Source organism: Cryptomeria japonica, chromosome 11 (assembly GCF_030272615.1).
Source record: "Cryptomeria japonica chromosome 11, Sugi_1.0, whole genome shotgun sequence".
Classification (NCBI taxonomy): domain Eukaryota; kingdom Viridiplantae; phylum Streptophyta; class Pinopsida; order Cupressales; family Cupressaceae; genus Cryptomeria; species Cryptomeria japonica.
In genome coordinates, this window is record NC_081415.1 from 349,116,732 (window position 1) to 349,131,309 (window position 14,578).

Here is a 14,578-nt window from a genome sequence, read left to right on the forward strand (position 1 = left end):
TAAAAATCCCATAACCCATACCACATATGATCTACAAAGAGATCTTATATTATATTTATACCAACCTGGGACCTAAACAATTAGGTCGGCCACCTAAAAGATAATACAATAAATTTGTTACATAATCCCGCAAACCAATGATAAACTAAGTTAGCCTAAGACTGAAACATTATAAACCAAACAATAAATCCAACCGGTGATGCATCGGGAGCATCAACCAACACGTTACATAAACTGGTCCATAACCTAGCAGAATAATATCAGACCCAAAATAGGTCCCTATAAGCCAAATGAAACACCACGAACAACTGGAACACGAACAAGATAACCATCAACATCCTGATAACCTTCTAGAAGCTGCACCAACACCACTTATAGGATTCATCAAAATATCTTCAACAAAGCACTGCCGGTAAAACCTTTACTGGTAACCAAAAGGCTTACTAAAACAAATGATATCATACAGATCATCAAATCCCGAACCAACTAAATCTGATACACATTAGGAACACATGAATAACCAATCCAAACCAAAGACAAATCTGCAGATCAACATCAAAGACCAACCACTCTAACAGACGTCGGTAGAAAGCAAAACAACTAGTGTTGACATAAATGACAAACACCAATACAACACATAATCAATTCCTCCAAATTGCTAACACTTTGTTGTTATTGCACTTTATCAAATTTGCATATGTGGTTAAGTTTGTTAATCTGGTGAAAACTAATTCATCCGCCCTCTCATTTTTCCTTCATTTTTGTTGCCAACAATTGGTATCAGAGCTAGATCCTCCGGAAGAAGCTTAATCGGTTGAGGAGATCCTGAATGGAAACTGGAAGTGGAAGTGTTATCTTTAATAAGGAGAGTCTTAGATTTGATGGAAGTAACTATGCTATATGGAAGAACCAGATGGAGGTGCACTTGAGATGTCTTGGAGAAGATTACTAGAAGATTACTAAGAATGCCTATTATGTTCCTCTGAATGGACTGGTTGCTGTTGATGAGATCAAGGAAGCTAAAAATAACATTAGAGATAAGGAAGCATTGTTGTGTTTCCTGACTAATTTAAAGATGACTAATATAATGGGACTTTAGACTGCACATGAGATCTAGGAGAAGCTTGAAACCTTGTATGAAGGAGATAAACAAGTTAAATTTGCTAAGTTGTGGAGTCTGAAAGTGAAGTATGAGATGTTGAGGATGGGAGAAGATGAGAACATAAATTCTTTTATGGCTAAGGTGAATGAACTTGTCCTAGGTATCAAATGTGTCGGTGGAACCCTTGAAGAAGATGAAATTGTTGCTAAGGTGTTGATATCATTGCCTCTTGCTTACAAACATAAGGTAGGTGCTATTGATGAGATCCATAGTGTGACTACTATGACAAGAGACATGTTGGTTGGAAAGATTGTTGCATTTGAACTAAACGAATTTGGTAAGTCACATGGAAAGTCTGAGACAACATTAGAGCATCTATATCCGGAAAGAAGAAGTATGACCTTGAAGAATGTAGAATATCTAGATATGAAAGAGAGAGAAGAGAGATGGAAGAGTAAGAAAGAGAATTGGAAGAGCTTGAAGCAATGATTGCGTGGAGATTGCCTAAGGGAGCTGGTAAGTATGATGGAAAATTGCCTCTGAAATGTTTCTCTTGCAATAAGATAGGACTTTTTGCTTCTAGATGTCTGAAGAGAATCTCTAAATATGATAGGCATGATAAAATTGATAAGCATGATATAAATGATAGATATGAGAAGCATGAGAAGCATGAGAAGTATGATAAGCCCTACAAGCTTAACCGTATTAGAAATTGCATGCAGAAAATATCAATTATATGCAAATAAATATCAAACACAAGAATAAAAACATAGAAATAATAACAACAAAGCGGCAATATTTAATGTGGTTTACCCAATCTCAGGATACATCCACCAAACAAAGAGTCCAATATTATTCTCCAGTAAATAAAAAAACCGATTACAACCAGTGATCCCTTGCAACTCAATACCACTACAAAAATGCTATAAAATTCTCTACCAAAAACCCTAACCCTTATCCTTTTTATCAAGAATTATGTCAGTTACAAAATAAGAGTTACAACATGTCACCCAACAGAAAAATATGGGTGGAAACCGCACCAATAGAAGTAGAGAAATATTAACCTCTGAGTCTGATTAGGCTCCATATAACAACAAACCGGAAGTATAAACATCAAAAGAACTGCTATTATGTTGTTGATGAAGGTATTATAGATGAAGAATTAGAAGGAGATGAAGTTGTGTTTATTTCTATTAAAGAAGATGTACCAGTACCTGTTGACTGTACAAGATGCACTATTGAGGAGAAAGCTCTAGCTGCTAAAGTTGAAGAGAAAGATGAATGGATGATTGACAGTGGTTGTTCACATCATATGACTGGTGATAAAAGAAAAATTGTGAATATGGAAAGGTATGATGATGGAATAGTAATATTTGGAGATGACAAAGCTTGTGTGATGCATGGTAGAGGTTCTATTTCCTTTTATGGTGAGCATAATACTAATGATGTCTTGTATGTTGAAGGTTTGAAGCATAATATTTTAAGTGTTGGACAGATGTTTGACAAAGGTTATGATTTACAATTTAAGAATGGAAAATGTAAGATCCTAAATGCCTCTGGTATAGAGATTGCATCTAGAACTAAGACTGAACGTAATATCTTTCATTTGAATGCTAGTGAGAAAAGTCATTTAATTGCTCAGATTGATGAAAGTTGGTTTTGACATAGGAGAATATGTCATGTTAATTTTGATTTAATAATTACGATCAGTTCTACTCAATCTGTTAGAGATTTGCCTAAAATTGTTAAGCCTGCTAATCTGGTATGTAAGGAATGTCAAATGGGTAAGAAAACAAGAATTTCTTTTAAGAGTAAGCAGTATACATCTAATAGATTGCTAGATCTTGTGCATACTGACCTATGTGGGCCTACAAACATTAGAAGTGTGCAAGATGACAAATAGTTTATGTTACTAATTGATGATTATTCCAGAATGATGTGGGTTGTATTTTTGAAGGAAAAATCAGAAGCATTAGATAAATTCAAGATATTCAAAGTGAAGGTTGAGACTGAGACAGTTTTGAAGGTGAAATGTTTGAGATCTGACAAAGGAGGAGAATTTTGTTTTAGTGAGTTTGATTCATTCCTGTGAGAAACATGGGATTAGAAGACAATTATCTTCTCCTAGAACCCCATAGCAGAATGAAGTTGTTGAAAGGAAGAATATGAATGTCTTGGATGCTACAAGGACTATGTTGATTGAAGGGAATGTTCCGAAGATCTATCGGAGAGAAGCTATTAGCACTGTTGTTTACACATTCAACCGAGTTCACATAAAAGGTGATACCGGTAAGGCTCCTTATGAGATATGGTTTGGTCATGTTCCTACTATGAGATATTTTAGAATTTTTGGTAGTAAGTGTTATATCAAGAGAGATGACAATAATGGAAAGTTTGATGCAAGAAGTGATGAAGGAATTTTCTTGGGATATTCAACAAAGAGAAAAGCCTACCGGTGCTACAGTAAAAGACTAAGAAAGATAGTGGAAAGTACAAATGTCAAGGTTGATGAGAACTATGGGAAATAAATCAAAGCATGCGGATATGATGATGGTCAACATGTTGTTCTAACACCTATTCAGACTGAAGAATTGAAGTAGAATGATCTCGTAAAGACTGTTAATCCAGATGTTGTTGCTATCGGTGAAGAGATGCAAAAACCTAAAAATTTGAATAATCAGAAGACCCCGAGGTATGTAAGATTGAATCATTCTGAAAATTAGATTATTGGTGATAAAAATAAAGGTGTGATGGCTACAAAAAGGCTAGCTGTGGAAGAGGTATGTTTGATTTCTAAAATTGAACCTAAAGATGGCATGGAAGCTTGCAAAGATGAAAATTGGATGAGAGTTATGGAAGAAGAATTAGATTAGATTGAAAAGAAAGACACATGGGAGCTTGTGCCTAGACCTAAAGATAAGATATGATTGGTAATAAATGGGTATTTAGGAACAAATTGAATGAAGTCAATGAAGTTGTCAAAAATGAAGCAAGACTGGTATGCAAAGGTATTCACAGAAAGAAGGAATTGATTATGAGGAGACTTTTGCTCCAGTAGCTAGACTTGAAGCTATTAGACTGTTGCTTGCATATGCTTCCTATAAAGATTTCAAGGTATATCAGATGGATGTCAAGTCAGCTTTTTTGAATGGTGATCTTGAGGAAGAAGTCTACATTGAGCAACCTGATGGATTTTCACTATCAAATGATGGAGACATGGTATGGAAATTGAAGAAATCTCTTTATGGTTTGAAACAAGCCCCTAGAGCCTGGTATGCTAGATTGGATAAGTATTTTCTTCAATTGAGATTTAAGAAAGGTACTGTTGATAGTAATTTGTATTTTAAGAATTAGAATAATAACATCTTGATTGTTGAAGTCTTTGTTGATGATATTATCTTTGGAGGAGATAATAACTTGAGTATGAAGTTTTTTGGTGATATGCAGAAAGAATTTGAGATGTCTATGATAGGAGAGATGGAATTTTTCTTAGGCTTGTAGATTTCATAGACTAGAAAAGGTATTTTTATATCTCAAACTAAGTATGTGAAGGAATTTTTGAAGAAATTTGGGTCAGATGATTCAAAACCGGTTGGAACTCCTATGGTGACTAGCTGCAAATTGTCTAAATAGTATGAATCTCATAAAGCTAATCAGTCTTTGTATAGATCTATGGTTGGTGGAATACTATATCTTACTTAGACTAGACCATATATTATGCATCTTATGTGCATGGCTGCTAGATATCAAGTGATCTGAAAGAGAGTCATGTCACTATTGTAAAGAGGATATTCAAATACTTGAAAGGAACTATAGATTATGGTTTGTGGTATCCGAGGAATGGTGATTTCATGTATGTTCTTACACTAATGTTGATTTGGCTAGTGACGTTGATGACCAGAAGAGTACCTCTGGTGGTGCTTTCTTTTTGGGTAAGAAATTGGTTTCATGGGCTAGTAAGAAATAGGATTCAGTGTCCTTATCTACTGCTGAAGCTAAGTACATTATTACTGCTAGTAACTGTAATACCCTAAAAATGGTCACCTAAACCATGGGCCCCTAATCTTGACAACATCACCAAGGTCCTAACCAAAGGCAATTAAATCAACTTTGAGCACACAATTAATTAATTCTTCAATCATTAAATGTCACATGGCAAGTGAATTATTCTATATTAATTAAATATTTATTTAATTAATTAAATCATTCCATGAAAATCATTTTGATCAATTAAACTATCTCAAGGCTAACTATAATTGGAATCTATCTCAAGGTTAACCGAATCTGATCTCTCAATTATTTCAATTATCCTAAATTGTGCTTTTTCTTGATCTCTCTTGTGATTCTCTATAAATTCAGTCTTCATCTCTCATTCAAAACACCCTGGAGATTTATTGTTATTATACAGTTTTTGCTCTGGAGTCATTAAAGATATTGTGCTTTCTTTTTTGAGTTTATTGCATCTTAGTTTAGCTTTTTGCATACTTAGTTCAATTATGATTTCTTAAATTTGTATAGTTTACTATTCATCCATCTAGCATAATCTTGCATCCATTTAGCTTAATATCCTGCTCATATAGATTAAATCCTTCATCTTAGTGTAGTCTAGTCACTGTTATTGCTTATACAAATCTGAGAGCAAGTCTATACTTGCATCTTTTAGAAGGCAATTGGTCGATTTGTGATGGTTTTATTATTCATGCTTATATCTGTCTAACCATACATGTAATGACTTAATTGAAGTATTGTGTCTTACAACTTACAAATACTTATTCCACTTTTTCACACACTACTTAGTATGGATGTATGCATGCAGATGAATATGGATATTTGTTTTTGTTTCTTTTCATATGCAAATAAATGATGAAAATGAGTAACTAGTAATGCAAATTGTTTATTTTTTTTATGCAATAATGTGAATTCAAATGAATGTATATAATGAAATATATGGATCTATATAAGATGCTTATGTATGCAGCTAACATCTCAATACACAAGTACTCGATCAAAGAAATGATGAAAAAAAGAGACCACTTCGCTTAGAAATGATGATACTTCAAACTCTCATTCAGAAGATAAAGAGATTATTGTTATCATGCGGAAATCACCCAAAATGCACAAAATGCAAAATGAATGCAAACTAAAAACTAGTCACTGGATTTGAAATGCTTAATGGTTATCACTGAGCGTTTACAAACATAACAGGCAGAATAGAGTTCCTTCCTTTTCATGTGCAATATTAATTATCTTGTCCGCAATGACCCTTTTTCATTCATATCCTTGGACAGATTACACATGCATCCAGATTGCACATTTAAATAAATTCCCCCAAAACAGACAAAGAAATGATGCCAACCTCCCTGTAGCATACAAATAAGAAGAGTCAAGGTATGTGTGGCGATTTCACCCTGATGTGAAGGCACTTATCACAGACACCCAGCTGATTAGATGTTTCCAGATCATCAGAATCATTCCTACAAGCAGAAAATAAAGAAAATATTATGCCCCTAATCCTTTCTCCTCTTAATCAAGATAGACTTCCTCGAGTTACTAAGAGAGAATAATAATCAAAAACCAATATAAAAGACAACACACAAAGAAAATTTCATGAATATCTCAAACTGTTTAGTGATTGTTTGGAATCATGTTGTTTTGCTTGTGTACTCAATGATAAAACTCTTTAGTAGTTAGGAGATAGGTGACTGACTCTAATTGGATGACCAAATATCACTAACAGAAAGATGACTTGGTTGATACTACTTAGGACACGTAAATTGCTCAGTTGATTACCCTAAGCCTAGGACATTGATCAGTTTCAAGCCATGAGGGTTCTAAAAGAACCATGATGTCACAAAAGCAACTAAAATATATATATATAAGTGAAATCAAAGATGAATGAAAGCGAGAAATGCCAACATTGCGTTGATAGATGGAGCGTTTGAGTACAAGAGGTGCATGTTTTCTAGGTTTTGACCTGCTTGGCAAAGATTCTTTTTTTTTTTTTTTTAAGGACTTTTTATGATTTTTATGATTTTTTAGGACTTTTTATTTGTACAGGTTGTTGGAGCAGAGAATACTAAGTGAACAAATTTTTCAAGTGGATGGTGTTGATCGGTTCACGAAGATGTTCTCTTTCCAATGTTGAGAGCTGATAGGCACCAAAGCCAAAGACTGCAGTAACGATATAGGGACCCAACCAGTTGGGTTCAAACTTTCCTTTGTTGTCTCGAAACTATTGATGTTTAGGATTTTTCTCTCATAACAAGGTCACCAACCTAAAATTCTCATTGTCGAACCTTCTTATTATATCCTTTAGACATTCTCTTTTGATACAGTCTCAGATGATCAAACTCCACTTGCCGACATTCATCCAGCAACTCGAGTTCTTGCAATCTAGATATTGTGTAGTCTTCATTAGTAATGGGACCTTGCAAAGAAACTCTTAGAGATGGTATCTCCACCTCAACAAGTAAGACTGCTTCGGATCCATACACAAAAGAAAAAGGTGCAGTCCAAGTAGGTGTTCTAATACTTGTTCTATAAGCCCATAATGCAAGATTGAGCTACAGATGCCAATGTTCCCATATTTGTTTACTGTTCTGTGTAAGATAGTTAGCAATTTTTTGTTAGATGCCTCAACTTGTCCATTTCCTTGAGGGTAATATATGGATGACTAGTGCTATTTGATTTTGAATTTTTCACAGAGCTCATCTAGATCTTTATTCTTGAATTGTCCTCCATTGTCAGTCACAATGGATGAAGGTATCCCATACCTATAGATGATATAGTTAAGGATGAACAAAGCTACTTATTTACCAGTTGCTTTGATGAGCAAACTTCTCATTTGACTAATATTCTTTGGAGGTGGCATTTCCATTATAACTTGGACCTTCTAACAAGAATCGTATGGGCTACAAAAAATGGGTTATCTAACAAAATCTAAGAGCTATAAAAATCTAGCTCTCTGCCTCTCCCTCATTGCTAGGTGGTGGAGGAGGTGGAGCCTGCTGACTGACATCCTGCCTCGGTGCCCGAGCTCCCTCGGATCAAGCCATATACTAAGAATATGGAACCACCTGCTATTCTATAGGAACTGCTATGCTATATGCCGCAATATAATAGGCTACTCGACTGGTCTGATGCAAAACCTCTTGCTGGAGAGTATCTCGCTCTGCCCTAAAATCTGCCAGCTGTCGGTCTCGTTCTGCAAGCTATGTCTAAGCCACTGTCAATTATGACTACAGACCTACTAATCTTTCCCTCATGGACCATGTTGCATCAGTTACCCCTTGCTCCCTAATAGGCTTTCTGCCTCCATCTCCACCTCCATCTCCACCTTGCTCATCCCTCCGCTGTCGCACCTATCTAGGAGCTGCTCGCTTCTCCTCTTCTCTACCCTCTGCTGTCTTAGAACCACTAAACCCCACACCAATAGCTCCAAGGGATCTGCCCTCTCCTCTCTGCCTCTATCTCCCCCTAGTTGGTATCTTGTTGTTGCTCGCACTAGGATCACCACCTACCTGCCTAGGAGCCTCTTCTCTTCATCCCTATCCTTGTCCATCTCCCTATACCTATGTAGGGGCATCATCCTCAATCTCCTCTATCAGAGGTGCCTGATCAGTTGGATCCATAAACCTAGGGAATAGGTGCTACTGGAACCAATCCCTATATTGGGGCAATACTCCCGCATCTGCAATGCCATCCAAGTAGTCCCACCGAAGTTGTTGTAACCCTGCCAACACCTACATGCTCAATGCGTATGACAACCTAGGGGCCCATCCTCATCTCTCCTTGTCTGCATAACAAGTGTAGGTGGTGAACTCCTGTGAAATCCCTTGAGGCCTCCCATACTGCCTCATGACCCAAGGTACAACAAATTGCTCAATAACCATCATAGACCTACTGATCAGAGGATGAGTCATGAACATATCTCTCTACACAGCCCTCCAGTCATCCCAAAGCTTGAGACCCCTGTACGGTCTCCATACAACAACAATTAGGTCATCTATTTGTCATCTCCAGTACTCTGTCTTGCCTAGATGGGGCTGAGTAATGTATTAAGAATATCTGTAAACAATCGGTTGTTGTGGATCTCTAGCATCATCCAAAATAGGTCTGCAAACTGGGATATGCTCCCAGGCCCATATTTGTAAAACCAGGACACCTGCTACCATTCTCTTCCCCTCCCTATATACAACCTCATGTATCTCACAATACATGTAAGATAATAGACAAGAACCCCATCCTAATCTCTCAGGATGATCCAAAAGTCTCTCCAGCATCCTAGCCCAGTCGCATAAGAAACCTTGTTGTCCTCTATCTAGCATAACGAAGCAACCAATGAATCCTTCCAAGGCACATGCCAAGGAAAACTGCTCACTATACCTGGCCATCATATCATCCCAACTAATAGCCCACATAAGGATGTCCTCATCTTGAAAAATGCATCTCAAGGATAATATACCAAGACACTGAGCAACATCATAATCAACCTTATCCCCAACAAATGGATTCCTCAATATCTTGTAAACATCCTCTGGAGTGATGGTCATCTCCCTAACTAGTATATGGAATGTGTTATGCTCAGAATGAAATCTCTCAACCAATGCAGTAAGCATCCTGTGATTCACACAAATATCTGGCATCTGTAGAAGGTGGGTAAACCCGCACAAGTCAATATTTGCTCTATCTATATCGAATTGTTAGGACCCAAAAGGCAACTAAGAGGGGGGGTGAATCAGTTGTCTATGAATTTCAACCCAAATACAACTTAATCAAACTTGATACTTAATACTGATAAACCAAACTTAATATCGATTAACGGATTAACAGTTAATATCAATACCGGTGAAACTTAATGCATGAAACAGAAAGAGAAACAACATCCACAACACATAACACAAAGATTTTAACATGGAAACCCTGTAAGGGGAAAAAATATGATGGGAAACCTTACCCACAATCAGATGATACTACTACAAATAGTATGTGTATACAAATGGGTTTTGCACATGCAGAAAGGCCAACTGCCTAGAGCACACTGCTCAAATGGGAGTCACAATGACTATAGTAGGATGGTTAAATCCTAGAATAATGTACTGCTTAAAATTAGCATCTCCAATGCTGGATTCATTACAAGTTAAGCTCTGATAATCATCTTCAAACCTTCCTTGAACCTTCTCTATGGTCTGCTCATATGATCTTCAATATTCGCACATACCATGTTACAATACCATAACCTTACATACCATATCCCATAACATATATCTCATCAATTGAGATCTTACATATATACAAAACCTAAGACCAAATGTGTAGGTCATCTCACTAAGAATATTACAATAAAATCAATTACAAACAAGTCAAGATGCGATGCATCATGTCGACTCAATACATTAACAACAATATCCAATCAATAAATCATCTCCATAATGTGTCGTGCTAATCTGGAATAGATAATGCATACCAGTCCATAACCTAGACCAATTTGCCGGTAATAGCAAATATGTCAACCCGATTAGATCATTTACCAGAATTCCAAAACCAAGTATCCAAACCATGTCTTCAACATAAACAAGTGATCCCTAGATGATAACAAGTCATCCTCAGTGTTGGTGAATAATATAACCTGTTGGTGAACAATATACCGGTGACTATGCATAAGTCACTAAACATGTTGATGAACACAATGTGTTGGTTCAACATAACCAAAGATCTCCAGAAGGATAAGTGTTGACATCAATGACAAAACTAATGCAACACATCCATAATACCATTAATCTCCCCCTTTGGCATTGATGGCAACACTAGATGGAAAAACATCTAAGTGCTAAAATAGAATGCCAAAAACCAACAATCTCCAGAATAGATCAATACCAGAAATCAAAATCAAAATGTAGAGAGTATATATCTCTCCCTCAATGAATAATCTCTCCCCCTAGGATAATGTTTCCAAAATACAAATTTTTTCCATAGATATCTCTCCCCCTTTGACATCAAATGCCAAAGAAATACAAATATCAGAACACACAACCAACTAATATGACTAATTAATATAACCAACTACTCCCCTATGAAGTAGCTCTCCTCTATCAAAGTCGGAAAAAGATTTCTTTGTTAGTTTATGTCGGTTTGATGCCAATCTTCAACTATCTAAGTCTCTGTCGGTGGGGGTATTACCCCAAGCTTCTCTTTGAGATATTCAAAAGTTTCCTTAGGAAAAGGTTTAGTAAAGATATCTACAATCTACTCTTTAGTATTCACATAAACCAATCTTACTTCTTTTGCTTCAACATTCTCTTTTAGAAAATTGTATTTGATAGAAACATGTTTAGTCTTAGAGTGAAATACCAAATTATTTGATATATCAATTGCTGCTGAATTATCAGAATAAATGATTATAGGTTCTTTGCATTTTACCTTTATTTCCTTCAACATTTTCTTAATCCATAATACCTAAGTACAATTAGTTGCTACTGAAACATATTCTGATTCTGCTGTTGATAATGATGTACAACTCTGTTTCTTGCTCAACCATGAAATCAATCTACTACCAAGAAAGAATTCTCTACCAGTGATTCTTTTTCTGTCATCTACATCTCCTTCCATATTTGCATTGGTGTATGCACATAAATCAAAATTTTCATCTTAAAGATACCATAAACCAAGATTAGTTGTGCCTTGTAGATACCGGAAAATCCTTTTTACTGCTGATTCATGATTTTCTTTAAGATTACTCTGAAATCTTGAAACAATACATACTGCATTCATTATATCAGGTCTTTTTTTGTGTCAAATATAGTAAACCTCCAATCCTAGATTTGTATCTTGTCGGATTAATAGGAGCTGAATCATCCTTCAATGTCAGTTTATCAGTTGTAGTCATAGGAATACTTACTAGTTTTGAGTTTTCCATACCAAATTTCTTCAATAGTTCCTTCAAGTATTTTGTTTGACACATGAATATATATTTATCAGTTTGTGAAATGTAATCCTAATAAGAATGTTATCTCTCCAATCATAGAAATTTCAAATTATTCCTGCATCTTGTTAGCAAAGTCTTTACACAATCCATCTTCTCCTCCAAAAATGATAGCATCAATAAAATTTCAATAACCAAGATGTCATAATTAGTCACTTTGAAATATAATTTGTTGTCACCATTACCTTTAGTGTAACCAAGCTTCAAAATATATTTGTCCAATCTAGCATACCAAACTCTAGGAGCTTGCTTCAATCCATACAAAGCTTTCCTTAATCTACAAACCATATCTTTATCATTTGTCAATCAAAATCCATCAGGTTGTTCAATGTAAACTTCCTCTTCAAGATCACCATTCATAAATGCACATTTTACATTCATTTGATAAACTTTATAGTTCTTATGAGCTGCAAATGCATGAAATAATCTAACTGCCTCAATTCTAGCTACCGGTGCAAAGGTTTCATTATAATCAATTCCCTCTTTCTATGAATATCCTTTACACACTAATCTTGCTTTGTTCCCGATTACCTTACCATCTTCATTAAGTTTATTTCTGAATACACATTTAGTTCCAATTACATTTTTGTCTTTAGGCTGGGGAACTAATGTCCATGTATTGTTCTTTTCAATTTATTCTAGTTCATCTTCCATTACTTTAATCCAATGTTCATCTTGACAAGCTTCAATAATAGATGTCGGTTCAATTTGAGAAATTAAGCATACCTCTTCATTTGCCAGTCTTCCTCTTGTCATAACACCTTGATACTTGTTCTCAATTATCTGATTTCTGAGTGATTCAGTCTTACATACCTGGGTTTATTCACATGTTGTTGTTCTTCAGTCACTGTGGAATTTTCTAATGGTGCTGGTGTGACTGGATCCACACTCTGTACTGGTGCACTCTGTATAGGTTCATTTATGATCATCTCAACTGCCAGTTCAAAATCTATAGATCTTGAATTTCCTCTAAATTGTTCATCTATCTTAACATTAGCACTCTCAAGGATTTTCTGTAATCTTTTATTAAAACATCTATATGCCTTGCTCTTAGATGAATAACCAAGAAATATTCCTTCATCACTTCTAGGATCAAATTTACCAATATACTCATCTCTCCTAATATAACATTTGCTTCCAAAAATTCTGAAGTATTTAAGAGTAGAAGTATTACCAAACCATAGTTCATAAGGGGTCTTACCGGTTTCACCTTTGATGTGAACTCTGTTGAAAGTGTAAACCGTTGTATTCACTCCTTTTCTCCAATACACATGAGGTAGATTTTCTTCCAATATCATGCTTCTAGCTACTTCCAGAATAGTTATGTTCTTCATTTCCACAATTCCATTTTGTTGAGGTGTCCAGGGTGTTGATAGTTGTCTTTTGATTCCATTCACTTCACAGAATGTATTAAATTCCTTATATGTAAATTCACCTCCTTGATCAGATCTCAAACATTTGATTTTCTTACTGGTTTCATTCTCTACCATTGCCTTGAATAGTTTGAATTTTCCAAAAGCTTCTGATTTCTCCTTGAGAAAAGTAACCCAACACATTCTAGAATAATCATCAATAATTAGCATAAAGTATCTATCTCCCTATAGACTTCTTATTCTTGCCAGACCACACAAGTCGGTATGAATTAAGTCAAGAACATTATTGGATTTCTCAAAAATACTCTTAAAATTTGTTCTAACTTGTTTTCCCATTTTACATTCCTTACATACTGGATTATGAGGTTTCACAATCTTAGGTAAATCCCTTACTGCCTTAGTTTAACTGATCTTTACAATGCAATCAAAATTTATATGACAAAGTCTCTTATGCCATAACCAACTTTCATCAATATGTGAAATCAAGCATGTCTTATCATTGTTGTTCAAATGAAAGATATTACCTTTAGTCTGATTACCAGTTGCAATCTCCAATCTAGTTCTGTTCATGATTTTGCATTTACCATTCTTGAACTGTAACTGAAATCCCTTTTCAACTAATTGACCAACACTCAAAAGATTATGCTTCAAAACTTCAACATAATAAACATTGTCAGTATTGTGCTTACCATCCAAAGATATAGTGCCTTTTCCTTTGATTAAACAAGCTTTATCATCCCCAAATCTTACTATACCTCCACTATATTCCTGAAAAGATAAGAATTTATTTTTATCACCAGTCATATGATGTGAACATCCGGAATCTATGATCCATTCATCATTTTCTTCAATTTTAGCTGCCAGGGCCTTCTCTACCAGTGGAACAGTAGGTGCCGATTGATCTTCTTTTATTACAACAAAAGCCTATCTATTGTCTGTTAGTTCTTCATCAGAATCATCAGTAACTTCTTCATCAACATAGTAATAAGATTTGTCTCTGTTCTTCTTAAATTTGTATCTCTAATATTCAGGGTTAGGCTTATATGTTCTTTTATCTTCCTCTCTCAATCTTGCATGTCTATCAGGACATCTAGATGCCATATGACCAACTTTATTACAATT